This window comes from Pogoniulus pusillus, chromosome 36, assembly GCF_015220805.1.
Source record: "Pogoniulus pusillus isolate bPogPus1 chromosome 36, bPogPus1.pri, whole genome shotgun sequence".
Lineage (NCBI taxonomy): Eukaryota > Metazoa > Chordata > Aves > Piciformes > Lybiidae > Pogoniulus > Pogoniulus pusillus.
The window spans coordinates 7343964-7358814 of record NC_087299.1 but is presented as its reverse complement, the minus strand read 5'-3'; the positions used below and the strand labels follow the sequence as shown (position 1 = coordinate 7358814).

General features: G+C 52.5%; 1 protein-coding gene across 2 annotated transcripts in view; it reads left to right on the top strand.

Moving 5' to 3' along the window:
• Positions 1 to 2355: 2355 nt before the first annotated feature.
• SCNN1D (sodium channel epithelial 1 subunit delta) overlaps positions 2356 to 14851 on the top strand; it is a 33874-nt gene continuing 21378 nt past the window's right edge. The window contains exon 1 of one of the 2 annotated variants that reach the window (XM_064171967.1): positions 2356 to 2432. The gene's annotated coding sequence lies outside the window, so the exon portion shown is untranslated. Of the gene's footprint in view, positions 2433 to 9425; positions 9607 to 14851 lie in introns of those variants that run through there. The other variant, XM_064171968.1, reaches the window with a different exon arrangement.

Genomic DNA, 14851 nt, shown 5'->3' with positions numbered 1-14851 from the left:
TGCAGTGAGGGTGAGGAGGCACTGGAACAGGCTGTCCAGGGAGGCTGTGGATGCCTCCTCCTCTGCTGAGACCTCACCTGCAGCACTGGGTCTAGCTTTGGTGCCCCCAGCATAAGAAGGAGATGGAGCAGGTCCAGAGGAGGCCACAAAGATGATGAGAGGGGCTGCAGAACCTCTCCTCTAGGAACAGGCTGGGAAGGTTGAGACTGTTCAATCTGGAGAAGGCTCCAGCAGACCTTAGAGCAACCTTCCAGTACCTGAAAAGGGCTATAAGGAAGCTGAGGAGGAACTTGGACTGATAGGACAAAAAGGAATGGATTGAAGCTTGAAGAGGGCAGATTGAGACTGAGTATTAGGAGGAAGTTCTTTGCAGTGAGGGTGGGGAGACACTGGCACAGCTTGCCCAGGAAGGCTGTGGATGTCCCCTCCCCAGAGCAGGCTGGATGAGGCTTTGAGCAACCTGTGCTGGCAGGAGGTGTCCCTGCCCATGGCAGGGGGGTTGGATCTGGCTGATCTTTAAGCTCCCTTCCAACCCAAACCACTCTCTGAATCAGCATGGGTGATGATCAGGAGTTTCAGCTGGCTCCTGAGTCTGATTCATGGTTGGTCATGAGGAAACCATTGCATGGCCCCAAAGCTCCATTGTTTGCTGGGTTTGTTTCTGCAGGGATGAAGGCTGACATTATTTATCTAGCTTGGCTAAAACAATGCCATGCTTCATCATCTGCTGAGTGCCACCTGCTCTCAGCTCTCTGGACTAAAGGTTCCAGGATGAGCAAGTGCCAAAGGTGATTCACAGCCTTTGTTCTCCATCCTTACTGCTGCTGTGAGGATGATCCATGGTGTGCATTTCAAGACCAGGTTCATATTTGCAGGCATCATCTATCATCTTTGGGCTGATTTCTTTCACAGGCTCACAGGATGCCAGGGGTTGGAAGGGACCCAAAGAGATCATCCAGTCCAAACCCCCCCCGCCAGAGCAGGACCAAACAATCTAGCTCAGGGCACACAGGAACACATCCAGACAGGCAGAGCAACACAAACCCTTCAGCTGCAGAGCAACACAGCCATAGAATCATAGAATCAGGCAGGGTTGGAAGGGAGCACAAGGAGCAGCCAGTTCCAACCCCCCTGCCATGCCCAGGGACACCCTACCCTAGAGCAGGCTGCACACAGCCTCAGCCAGCCTGGCCTCAAACACCTCCAGCCATGGGGCCTCAACCACCTCCCTGGGCAACCCATTCCAGCTTCTCACCACTCTCCTGCTCAACAACTTCCTCAGCCTCACTCTCCCCACCTCCAGCTTTGCTCCATTCCCCCCCAGTCCTGCCACTCCCTCACAGCCTGAAAAGTCCCTCCCCAGCTTTTTTGTAGCCCCCTTCAGATGCTGGAAGGCTACAAGAAGGTTACCTGGGAGCCTCCTCTGCTCCAGCCTGAATCCCTTTAGCTGCTCAGGCTCAGTTTCCTTGATCACAGCTCACAGATGTCAGGGGTTGGAAGGGACCCAAGGAGATCATCCAGTCCAACCCCCCTGCCAGAGCAGGACCACACAGCCTAGCTCAGGTCACACAGGAACACATCCAGACAGGCAACACAGTCCCTTTAGCTGCTCAGGCTCAGTTTCCCTGATCACAGGCTCACAGAATATTAGGGGTTGGAAGGGACCCAAAGAGCTCATCAAGTCCATCTCCCCCTGCCAGAGCAACCTAGCTCAGGGCACAGAGGAGGTTTTGACTTGCTGCTGTCTCAGTTGGAGAGGCAGCAGGCAGGCAGGCAGGCAGCCCTAGGTGACCCAAAATGAAATGACAGACAATGTATTGAGAAGTCTGATGAATCTCTGATAAACCTCCTGAAGCCAGAGCTTTTTTTAACCTGGGTTCTCTCTCCCTCTTTAATTTCCTCTGCAGCCTGGCTAAGGTCAGGCCTGACCTCATGATGATGATTGACAAGGAGATAGCATGGCTTAGAAAATTCATTCTGCCACATTTCTGAGTCAGAGAGAGGAAAAGCTCAGTCCTCTTCCATCCCTATCCCACCAGTGCTAGTTAAGGAGCTCCACCAGCAGGACCCAGCTCCCACTGACCTCCCCATCCTGCCTAATAATTGGGATGCAGCCATCAGTGGCCATAAAGTGGCCTTCCAATGACATCACCTTGGGATGCAAAGGCAGAGAGGATGCCACACCAGTTTCTCCTTGCTGTTCACTACTTTCACTCACTGCCTCCACGTATCTGACACCTGTGTGATTGCACTGCCCTTTATATCCCAGCATTAGAGCCTTATTAAGCTATTACCCTGCGAGGTGGATGTGAGCCTGCAAAAGCCTTCCTAATGGCTGCGGTTTCCTGGCTGCTGAGCTTCCTCCTACAGCAGGTGAGCCCTGCTCAGAGCTGCTCCTCACAGGGATCAGTTGCAATTGTGCAGCACTGCAGGTGATTTTGTGGCTAAGTGTTTGTTTTCTCTTGCTTCAGTTGGTCCTGCAAGAAGATGCTGGCTGAGGTGACCTCTGCTTAGACACAGCTGTGTCCAGCTCTGGGCTCCTCCATTGCAGAGAGATGTGGAGGTGCTGGAAGGTGTTTGGAGAAGGGCAGCAAGGCTGGGGAGGGGCCTGGAGCACAGCCCTGTGAGGAGAGGCTGAGGGAGCTGGGGGGGTGCAGCCTGCAGCAGAGGAGGCTCAGGGCAGAGCTCACTGCTGTCTGCAGCTGCCTGCAGGGAGGCTGTAGCCAGGTGGGGTTGGGCTCTGCTGCCAGGCAGCCAGCAACAGAAGAAGGGGACACAGCCTCAAGCTGTGCCATGGGAGGTCTAGGCTGGATGTTAGAGGAAGTTGTTGTCAGAGAGAGTGATTGGCATTGGAATGGGCTGCCCAGGGAGGTGGTGGAGTCTGTGTGCCTGGAGGTGTTGCAGCCAAGCCTGGCTGGGGCACATAGTGCCATGGTCTGGTTGGTTGGGCAGGGCTGGGTGCTAGGTTGGACTGGCTGAGCTTGGAGCTCTCTTCCAACCTGTTTGGTTCTATGATTTTATGTTCAAGGACTCCTTGAACACCTCCAGGGAGGGAGCATCCACAACTGGGGGGAAGGAGTAAAGCTGGAGGTGGGGAGAGTGAGGCTGGAGGTGAGGAGGAAGTTGCTGAGCAGGAGAGTGGTGAGAGGCTGGAATGGGTTGCCCAGGGAGGTGGTTGAGGCCCCATGGCTGGAGGTGTTTGAGGCCAGGCTGGCTGAGGCTGTGTGCAGCCTGCTCTAGGGTAGGGTGTCCCTGGGCATGGCAGGGGGGTTGGAACTGGCTGCTCCTTGTGCTTCCTTCCAACCCTGCCTGATTCTGTGATTCTATGACCCAATCCCTACTGCTGCACACTCACTCCTGCAGGCATGGGAATGCAGATTGCTTGCAAAGCTGCTTCATCTGCAGTCCTCCTGATGACAAAGGAGTGAAAATTATCTCCCGATCTTATCCTCTCCTGCTGATGAAGTGAGAAGAAAGTTTATTACATTAAGCAACGAGCATTGCCAGGAGCTCATCTGATGAGGCTGAAGGCTGCAATCTGTGGGGATCTGATGCCAGTGAGCCCAGCTGGAAAAGTGTCTGCAGAAAGAATTCTGTCTCCTGCTCCCCCTGAGCAGGCAGCAAACCCCTTGCAAACCTCAGCAGCATCTCTTTAGAGGGCAGCGTGTGAAGCGCTGCAGCAGGACTGCGAGGCAGCCTGTTGCAATGCGCAGCATCAAAGCAGGAGTCATCCTGGTGCTTACATGGCACTTACATCACCAGGGCTTTATACAAACACCAATTAACCCTCTCCACCACGCTGCACAGTGTCATTATGTCTGCTTCAGAGGTGAAGCAAGAGCAGCAGACAGAGGCAGGAGGATTTGCACGGCGAGAGGAGAGAAAAGTTCAACAGTTTAAGGCTTTCTTTGTTCACCCTGGGGCAGGATCTACCCTTGGCTGTGGGGTGGAATTTGGTCTTCGTTGCCATTGGGTTTGCTGTTTTGGTAGATAGGGAAACCTGGGGGGGGGGGGGGGGGGGGGGGAAACACAATTCTCCCACCTCAGTGTGTAAAGAAACTTCTTTACAGTGAGGCTGCAGAGCCCTGCAGGAGGCTGCCTGTGGGGGGGCTGTGGAGTCTCCTTCTCTGGAGGCTCCCAAACCCCACCTGGATGTGTGACCTGCCCTAAGTCATCCTGCTCTAGCACAGGGTTTGGATTCAGTGACTTCTGGAGGTCCCTTTCACACAATCACAGCGTGCCAGGGGCTGGAAGGGACCTCCAAAGCTCATCCAGCCCAACCCCCACCCTACAGAGCAGCATCTCTTAGAGCACATCACCCAGGAACACATCCAGGTGGGGGCTGAAGAGCTGCAGAGAGGGAGACTCCACAGCCCCCCTGGGCAGCCTGGCTCAGCCCTTAACATTCTATGCCTCTTGTGGCATTTGGGTTTCCTTTGGGTTGGGGCTTTTTGGGTTGCTTTTTTTTTTGGGGGGGGGGGGGGGTGGTGAGGCTTTATTGGGGGTTTTATTGTTTGGATTGGGGTTTTTTTTGTTGTTTGGTTGAGTTGATTGGTTGTTTTATTTGGCTTGGTTGCTTCTTGGTTGGGTTTTTTGTTCTTTGATTGGGTTTTGTTGTGCTCTGATTGGGTTTTGTTGATGTTGGATTGGGGTTTTGTTGTTGGGTTGGGGATTTCTGTTGTTTGGTTGGGGTTTTTTTGTGGGTTCATTTGGCTTGGTTGCTTCTTGGTTGGGCTTTGTTGTTGTTTGATTGGGTTTTTTGTTGGTTATTTGGCTTGGCTGCTTCTTGGTTGGGTTCTTTTGTTGTTAGGTTGGGGTTTTTTGTTGGTTTATTTGGCTTGGTTGCTTCTTGGTTGGGTTTTGTTGATGTTTGATTGGGTTTTTTGTTGGTTATTTGGCTTGGCTGCTTCTTGGTTGGGTTCTTTTGTTGGTTGGTTGGGGTTTTTTGTTGGTTTATTTGGCTTGGTTGCTTCTTGGTTGGGTTTTGTTGATGTTTGATTGGGTTTTTTGTTGGTTTATTTGGCTTGGTCGCTTCTTGGTTGGGTTCTTTTGTTGTTTGGTTGGGGTTTTTTGTTGGTTATTTGGCTTGGTTGCTTCTTGGTTGGGTTTTGTTGATGTTTGATTGGGGTTTTGTTGTTTGGTTGGGGATTTCTGTTGTTTTATTTGGCTTGATTGCCTCTTGGTTGAGTTTTTTGTTCTCTGATTGGGTTTTTTTGTTCTCTGATTGGAGCTTTTTGGTTCTCTGATTGGGTTTTTATGTTGTTTGGGGTTTTGCTGTTGTTTGATTGGTGTTCTGTTGTTTGGTTGGGGATTTCTGTTGTTCAGTTGGGGGTTTTTGTTGGTTTATTTGGCTTGGTTGCTTCTTGGTTGGGTTTTGTTGATGTTTGATTGGTGTTCTGTTGTTTGGTTGGGGATTTCTGTTGTTCAGTTGGGGGTTTTTGTTGGTTTATTTGGCTTGGTTGCTTCTTGGTTGGGTTTTGTTGTTCTCTGATTGGGTTTTGTTGATGTTTGATTGGGGTTTTGTTGGGTTGGGGATTTCTGTTGTTTAGTTGGGGTTTTTTGTTGGTTTATTTGGCTTGGTTGCTTCTTGGTTGGGTTTTGTTGTCCTTTGATTGGGATTTTTGTTCTTTGATTGGGTTTTTATGTTGTTTTATTTGGCTTGGTTGCTTCTTGGTTGGGTTTTGTTGTGTTGCTTGGTTGGGCTTTGTTGCTTGGTTGGGTTTCTTCTGTTGCTTGGTTGGGTTTCTTCTGTTGCTTGGTTGAGTTTCTTCTGTTGCTTGGTTGGGTTTCTTCTGTTGCTTGGTTGAGTTTCTTCTGTTGCTTGGTTGGGTTTCTCTGTTGCTTGGTTGGGCTTTTCTCTGTTGCTTGGTTGGGTTTTGTTGTGTTGCTTGGTTGGGTTTCTTCTGTTGCTTGGTTGGGTTTCTTCTGTTGCTTGGTTGAGTTTCTTCTGTTGCTTGGTTGGGTTTCTTCTGTTGCTTGGTTGGGTTTCTTCTGTTGCTTGGTTGGGTTTCTCTGTTGCTTGGTTGGGCTTTTCTCTGTTGCTTGGTTGGGTTTCTTCTGTTGCTTGGTTGGGTTTCTCTATTGCTTGGTTGCATTTCCCTGTTGCTTGGTTGGGTTTCTCTGTTGGTTGGTTGGGTTTCTCTGTTGGTTGGTTGGGTTTCTCTGTTGCTTGGTTGGGCTTTTCTCTGTTGCTTGGTTGGGTTTCCCTGTTGCTTGGCTGGGTTTCTTCTATTGCCTGGTTGGGTTTCTCTGTTGCTTGGTTGGGCTTTTCTCTGTTGCTTGGTTGGGTTTCTCTGTTGCTTGGTTGGGTTTCTCTGTTGCTTGGTTGGGTTTCTCTGTTGGTTGGTTGGGTTTCTTCTGTTGCTTGGTTGGGTTTCTCTGTTGCTTGGTTGGGTTTCTCCTGTTGCTTGGTTGGGTTTTCTGGGTTGCCCAGGGAGGTGGTTGAGGCCCCATGGCTGGAGGTGTTTGAGGCCAGGCTGGCTGAGGCTGTGTGCAGCCTGCTCTAGGGTAGGGTGTCCCTGGGCATGGCAGGGGGGTTGGAACTGGCTGCTCCTTGTGGTCCCTTCCAACCCTGCCTGATTCTGTGATTCTAAATCATTCCTCAGCTCACTTTTAGGGGTTGCTTGAGGGCTTCTGTGGAAGGTTTCTGTTGGTGCTGAAAGGATGGGTCAGCCCAGGAGCATTTGTGGACTGTTCACATTACTCACCTGGAGTGATGTGGGAGCTGTGGAAGTCACATGGCAGCACTGATTGGCTTCATAAAGCTTTCCTGGGCACTAAAAAAAAGCAAAGCAAATGATTAACAGTGAAAATTTGGGCTTAGTGGACTAAGGACAGCACCTTCCATGGGGATGAGCATACCCCAAACACCAGAGCAGACAGACCCAGAGCACAAAGGCAGCCATGGGTCTCCCAGATAAATCCTCTGCCAGCCTGAATGAGTCAAACCCAAATCACCTGTGCAAACCTTTACACCAGCCTTGCATTTTGGGTCACGTTTGGTGGTGTTGAAGGTTACAAAATACCTCTTAAAGCCAGGTCTTCTCTTCAGCCACGATGCTCCCCTGAGGCTTTGCCTGCATTCAGAGGGGACTTTCTGTGCTTTTCTAAGTTTCCAAGCTCTGGCAGCCTCTACAGAGCTGTTGGTGTGTGGTTGCTCTTGGGCACATAGGGGCTGTGTGACTTGGATCAGCTGAAGCATGGGCAGAGCTGTTCTGTGGAGAAGGTGAAGGATCTATGAGCAGGTGAAGCACTCTATGAGCAAGTGAATGCTTTGCCTGCATTCAGAGGGGGGTTTCTGTTCTTTTTCAAGCCCTGGCAGCCTCTATAGAGCTGTTGGTGTGTGGTTGCTCTTGGGCACACAGGGGCTGTGTGACTTGGATCAGCTGAGGCATGGGCAGAGCTGCTCTGTGGAGAGGTGAAGGATCTATGAGAAGGTGAAGGATCTATGAGCAGGTGAAGGGCTCTATGAGCAAGTGAAGGCTTTGCCTGCATTCAGAGGGGAGTTCCTGTACTTTTTCAAGCCCTGGCAGCCTCTATAGAGCTGTTGGTGTGTGGTTGCTCTTGGGCACACAGGGGCTGTGTGACTTGGATCAGCTGAGGCATAGACAGAGCTGCTCTGTGGAGAACGTGAAGGACTCTATGAGCAGGTGAGGGAATTTATGAGCAAGTGCAGGAATCCTTCAAAGGCTGCTGGTGGAAAATAGAAGATTGACAACTCAATTGAACACCCTCCCCCCCAAGAAAGCATCCATCTCAGGAGGGCTGACAGCTGGCACAGGCACTTATGTAATAGCTGGTTTCAGTTACTGATTTGCTAATGACTGTTTTGCCCTTGCGCGGTTCCTTCCCGGTTTCTTCATTCCCCTCCTTCCCAGCTGCCACTCTCCAGTGCCTCTTCCTCTTGTTGACATCTGTTCCAGTTCCCAAACAGGGAAGCCTGACGTTGCTGGGCTGCTTAGCCCCAGCGCATCGCTACCGAGCATCCCTCTGCAAGCCTCTCTCCCGGGTACCAGGAGGAGCAGGGATCGCCAGGGGAGATCCTCTTGCCTGATCCAGAGGAAAAGGAGCCAAGAAGTGTTGCCTACCACTTTTCTCCAGGAGCTGGGAGGGAGAGCTGGCTTTCCTTTGGGATGGAGTTATGGTAGCTGTGATTCCAAGATGGTTCCATCTTGCATGTCCCCAGCACGAGAAGCTTTTCTTGCTGCTCTGTGGCCTCTGCCAGCCCTAGTTGCATCAGCACTCTTACAGGTACCGTGTCTGAGCTGGAGCAGGATGGAAAAAACCCAACCAAACATCCCCTAGCAAGCAGGATTTCACCACCTTTGAAATTGGCTGAGGGGGTTGGCAGGTCTGGACAGGTGGAAGAGCAGCTACGAAGGCTTGTGACTAAAGGAAGAGGAGCAGGAAGGGGGAAGGGAGGGAAGGAGGGAGGGAAAGAGCAGGTGTTATCCCAGCGGGATGACAGGAGCAGCTCCACACATCTTACTCAGGAAGGTGAGTGAGTGGAAATGAATGCTCGGTCACAGCAGAGGGGTTTTGCTGCGTTTCCAAGCCTCTGCGCCTCTGGTGGAGGCTGCAGGCAAGGCAGGGGCGATGCGGGCTGTAATTAAGGAGCATTTCCATGGCTGGTGACTAGCAGGCGATGCATGTGCTCCTGGCTGGGCTTTCTGGGCTTTGGGAGGATGCGCCAGCTCGCTTTAGCCGGGCGAACTCAAGCGCTGCTGGTGAGCAGAGCAGAGCAGAGCAGCAGGGGAGCTCAGCCCCAGCTCAGGTCTCAGCAAGCCCTCGCAGCAGCCGGAGCTGCTTTGGCCAGACGCAAGCCAGCACACACCATTGCTGTCCTGTTTCTGCAGGCGTAGCTCCCGGTGCTTCCAAGCTAGAAATCCCCTTCAGCCGTGGCTAAAAACAGCCCACAGGAGGCAAGCAATGCATGGTGGCCTTCCCGGGAGAGCTTTTGCTCAGCAGAGCTTCGACACAGCAGAGATTCCAGGAGACAAACACCTGAAAAATCAGAGTCAGTTCAGGAACATTTGGGGCAGGATTAAAAGGAGACATTAAGCAACGTTTGGAAGCTCTCCAGGGCAGGCACTGCCTTTGTTCTGCCTCTTGCATGGGACTGAACAAGCTGCCAGCACTTCCATAGCACATCCCAGCGCTGCTGCTCTCTCCGGCGGGACAGCAGAGAGATGGTTTTGTGTTCTGCTGTGGAAAAGGACAACAGAGTGGCTCTGGCTGGGAAGAACTGGGGGGAAAACTACAGGAGGCAGAGCCTGATGCTTGCCAGTTGAAGTCCACACACAGCAGAGCCAACAAATGCAGAGGGAAGATTGGGAGTTTCCTTCTCCTAGAGCTGCCCACAGGAGTTTGTGGGAGGAGGAGGAGGAGGAGGACTAGACTGGCTCAGCCAGTGGCCCTGAAGAAAGCCCTGTGAGGGAGTCTCCACAAAACCAGAGGAGACAAGTCCCACACCGATTTCAGGGAGAGGAAAACTGGATTGGTATGCTGGCTGTGCCCTGGCAGGAGAGACAATGTGGGAAGATGGCTTGGCAGAGTAACCTGGAGCGCTGCAGCAGAGCCAACGCCGTCGATGCGGGAGCCAGCGACGTGAGTAAAGGCAGCTTTGCTACAGCTCAGGCTCCAACGCCAGCTTTGCACAGCCTGCTGAAGGCAGAAGGGTCCAGGATCTGCTCCTTGGCCCTTCCACTGCTAGAGGAAGTGGAGACCAAAGGCTTCCTTTTTCCCAGCTCAGAGAAAAACAAAACCAAAGCAGTGGTGGATCTCCAGAGGGCAGAGAGGAGCTGAGGAATGATAGAGAGCGGTGATTGGTGATAGGTTTGGGCTGGATGATCCTAAAGGTCTTTTCCAGCCTGGTTAATTCTGTGGTGGTGATGAGAGATCTCTATGCTTTGCTATTTGTGTTTTGCTGGAGCATCTCTCCAGTGGAGACAGAGTGAGAGAGTTGGGGGTGTTCAATCTGGAGAGGAGATGGCTGCAAGGGGACCTCGTTGAGGAGATGGCTCCAAGGGGACCTCGTTGAGGAGAAGGCTCCAAGGGGACCTCGTTGAGGAGATGACTCCAAGGGGACCTCGTTGAGGAGAAGGCTCCAAGGGGCCATCGTTGAGGAGAAGGCTCCAAGGGGCCATCGTTGAGGAGAAGGCTCCAAGGGGACCTTATTGTGGCCTTCCAGTATCTTTAAGGGGTCTGCAAGAAAGCTGGGGAGGGACTTTTTAGACTGTCAGGTAGTGATAGGACTGGGGGCAATGGAGCAAAACTAGAAGTGGGTGGATTCAGAATGGATGTTAGGAAGAAATTCTTCACCATGAAGACAGTGAGACACTGGAGCAGGTTGCCCAGGGAGGTGGTTGAAGCCCCATCCTTGGAAGCTTTTAAGGCCACTTAGGACGGGGGGCTGAGCAATCTGATCTGGTGTGAGGTAACCCTGCCCATGGCAAGGGGGTTGGAGTTTCAAGGAGGTTTGTTCCACGGGATGGAACAAAAACAAGCAGGGAGAAAGTGAATAGCTGAGAGGTTCAGAGCTGAAAGCCAATTTGTGTGGTCAGTGGGCAGCAAATGCCAGGGAAGTCTGCAGTGTGGCATGGCAGAAGGGGAAGCTGCTGGAAAGGGTTGGGGGAGGGAGGGGGAAGGGTTTGATGGATCATTTCACTTTGCTAATTTGTTTCAGGCCTCTTAATTGCAAGCAATTTCTTTTTAACCAGCTGGGAAAGTCTTCATGAGTGAGTAGTTAAAGTGTCCTCCTCCTGTGGAAGCCCAAAAGTGTGGTGTAGATGGTTAGGAAAAGCAGTTTTGTATCTGTCTGGTCAGACTCATCCCCTCCCTGCACTGCAGCATTCTCACGAGTCCAGACACTGTGGCACCTCTGGTCTGGGACGTCTGAAATGAGATTGAACAAAACAGTCCCATTTTGCTCTGGAGGACACAGTCACAGCAGGAGGGACTAGCTGCAGGTCATCACTGAGCTCCTCCAGTTTCACCTTTGACTCTTTCACTCAAATTCCACCTCAGCATGAAGAGAAACTCCTTTGCTGTGAGGGTGGCAGAGCCCTGCAGCAGGCTGCCCAGGGTGCTTGTGGAGTCTCCTTCTCTGGAGGCATTCAAAACCCATCTGGATGTGTTGCTGTGTGACCTGCCTTAGGTGATCCTGCTTTGGCAGGGGGGTAGGGTTCGATTTTACCTCCAGAGGTCCCTTCCAAGCCATTCAATGGTAATAAGGTGCAAACACATTGAACATTCTGCATGCTGAGTGCTGGTTGTGCTGCTCAGCTGCTTAGCACCCAGGCAGAGCCAAGAGCGGCGTCAGGAGAGAGGTTTGCTCTGAGAGAGGGGTTTGCAGAAAGCAGAAGTTCTGCAGCTCCAAGGAAATACTCAAAGGACTTAAAAAAGGAAAACACTGCCTGGTGGTGAACTTCCCCAAGTGCCCGAGCCCAGTCTGCAAGCAGCCTGGATGCACCCAGGGAGCCTTTAGCACATGCGAGGCAGACGCAGCCTCTTCTCTGTGCCTGCAGGACACTCTTTGTGCCTCTGCTGTTACTCTGAGCTGGTGCTGATAGGAAGGTACCTGTCTGGAGTCACATTCGTGCAGTCTGATTTTGCTCTTCCTTCCTTTTCCCTCCCTTCTGATTTTTTCCCTTCCTTCTGATCAAGCTGCACACAGCCTCAGCCAGCCTGGCCTCAAACACCTCCAGCCATGGGGCCTCAACCACCTCCCTGGGCAACCCATTCCAGCCTCTCACCACTCTCCTGCTCAACAACTTCCTCCTCACCTCCAGCCTCACTCTCCCCACCTCCAGCTTTGCTCCATTCCCCCCACTCCTGCCACTCCCTCACAGCCTCAAAAGTCCCTCCCCAGCTATTTTGTAGCCCACTTCAGCTCCTGGCAGGCCACAAGAAGGTCACCTGGGAGCCTCCTCTGCTCCAGCCTGCACAGCCCCAACTCTTTCAGTCTGTGCTCACAGCAGAGCTGCTGCAGCCTCTGAGCATCCTCCTGGCCCTGCTCTGGACACTCTCCAGCACATCCTCATCCCTCTTGTCCCAGGGATGGATGCACTACTCCAGGTGGGGTCTCAGCAGAGTGGAGCAGAGGGGAAGAATCCCCTCCCTGGCCCTGCTGGCCACACTTCTCCTGCTGCAGCCCAGGAGGGTGCATTCAAGCCCTGGCATTTCATGCTGCTCTCTGGGGCTCTCAGCTATGCTTACTCCTTCCTTTCCATTACAAGCAGTAGGAGCATTAATAAACATTCTCTGCCCCACTGCAAATAGCTATAGCAAAGCCTTTTATTTTTGCAAGGCTGGAGGACTTTCTCATGCATGTTAGCACCCAAATAGCTCTCTGCAGTTAGAAATCACCACCAGTTTAGTTAGTTAGGCAGGTAGATAGGTAGGTAGATACTTAGTTATCACCAGCACAAGAGTTCTCTGCCCCTTTCCTCCCAGCTCAGCACACAGGATGACAAAGGGAGCAAGTGCCAACAGCACTGGTGTCTTGCTGGAGGGGCAGCCTTGTCTGCACATCCAGTTCTTCTCCATTTCCTACAGGGAAAAAAAAAGGCTCCTGACTGGTTCCAGAAGGTCTTATTCTGATGTGCTGCCAGAGAATCTCTACACCGAAGCCTGCAGCCATAATGAAGCAACAGAATCAGCCTCGTGTGTGCCTCGTTGTGCAACCATTTCATTGTTCAAGGGTTTATTGCTGCCATTTTCTGTTGCACAACGTGAAAATGGAGAGAGAAAGAAGGGTGGGGGACGAAGAAATGGATGGGGCAGGAGGCAGGTTTGTAGCCTGAGTTTCTGAGAGGGGAATTTCAGCGCTCAGGGACAGAGTGGCTGTGCTGGGGATGTTCACTCAAGAGCCAAATGTGGTGGGTTTGGGTTTAAAGCAGAAGTTTGATTTTCAACACCCAAGGAATGTTGGCATTGAAAAAGGTTTAGAGAGTTTTCCAGTCAGTTTGGGAGGTTTCCTTGTAATGCTGAAGTCAGAGGAGGGAACCACATCACCAGCAGCTCTTTAATGGCAGTCACACCTGTTAGAGGAAGAGTTTGAGACTCTGGGATGAGCCTTCTGCACGGTTTGGTCTTCTAAAAGAGAAGCCAGCATGGAGCACTGGTTACAGAATTAAACAGGGTTGAGAGCACAGCCTGAAGGTGGCAAACCAGAGCCTGAAGGTTGCAAGCCAGAGCCTGAAGGTTGCAAGCCAGAGCCTGAAAGTTGAGACCAGAGCCTGAAGGTGGCAAACCAGAGCCTGAAGGTTGCAAGCCAGAGCCTGAAGGTGGGACCAAAGCCTGAAAGTTGAGACCAGAGCCTGAAGGTTGCAAGCCAGAGCCTGAAGGTTGCAAGCCAGAGCCTGAAAGTTGAGACCAGAGCCTGAAGGTTGCAAACCAGAGCCTGAAGGTTGCAAGCCAGAGCCTGAAGGTGGCAAACCAGAGCCTGAAAGTTGCAAGCCAGAGCCTGAAGGTTGGGACCAAAGCCTGAAAGTTGAGACCAGAGGCTGAAGGTGGCAAACCAGAGCCTGAAGGTGGCAAGCCAGAGCCTGATCTTCGTCCTTTGTGAATTCAATTTCACCAGAAATTTCCACTCTCTTTGCAGCTGCCAGCTCTTCCCAGCTCTCAGCCTAAGAGCAAATGCAGTTCACCCTGTTGCAGAAGACAGGCAGGAGGTCTGCTGCCCTGAGCTGGAGCTCCAAACATCAGCTGTGCCCAGAGTGTTAATGTTTTCATCTCAGGAGCTGCTTGCAAGACCACTGCAGAGCTGTGTTCTAATCCAGGCTGATGTCAGGACCAACTGTGCAGGCCTTCAGAGGTGATTGTATTTTAGAAGTCCCAGAATTATGAATCTACTTCTGCACTGCTTCTGCAGCCTACTGCAGGTTCTACCTCATCAGTGCTACAAACCCAGGCTGCTCTCATTTAGCTATCCCAGCTGGTTTAGTCTCTTCCCAAGTTCATAGAATCACAGAATCAAGCAGGTTGGAAGAGAGCTCCAAGCTCAGCCAGCCCAACCTAGCACCCAGCCCTGCCCAACCAACCAGACCATGGCACTAAGTGCCCCAGCCAGGCTTGGCTTCAACACCTCCAGGCACAGCCACTCCACCACCTCCCTGGGCAGCCCATTCCAGTGCCAATCACTCTCTCTGACAACAACTTCCTAACAACATCCAGCCTGAACCTGCCTTGGCACAGCTTGAGGCTGTGTCCCCTTCTTCTGCTGCTGGCTGCCTGGCAGCAGAGCCCAACCCCACCTGGCTACAGCCTCCCTGCAGGCAGCTGCAGACAGCAATGAGCTCTGCCCTGAGCCTCCTCTGCTGCAGGCTGCACCCCCCCAGCTCCCTCAGCCTCTCCTCACAGGGCTGTGCTCCAGGCCCCTCCCCAGCCTTGCTGCCCTGCTCCAAGCACCTTCCAGCACCTCAACATCTCTCTTGAATGAAGGAGCCCAGAACTGGACACAGCACTCCAGGGGTGTCCTGAGCAGTGCTGAGCACAGGGGCAGAAGAACCTCCCTTGTCCTGCTGCCCACACTGCTCCTGAGCCAGCCCAGGATGCCATTGGCTCTGCTGCCCACCTGGGCACACTGCTGGCTCATCTTCAGCTCCTCTCTCCCAGCACCCCCAGCTCCCTCTCTGCCTGGCTGCTCTCAGCCATTCTGGCCCCAGCCTGTAGTGCTGCTTGGGGTTGTTGTGGCCAAAGTGCAGAACCCTGCCCTTGGCCTTGTTCAGTCTCATCCCATTGGCCTCTGCCCACCCATCCAGCCATGGCCAGGTCCCTCTGCAGGGCTCTCCTACCCTCCAACAGCTCCACACCTGCTCCTAGCTTGGTGTCATCTGCAAACTCACTGCTG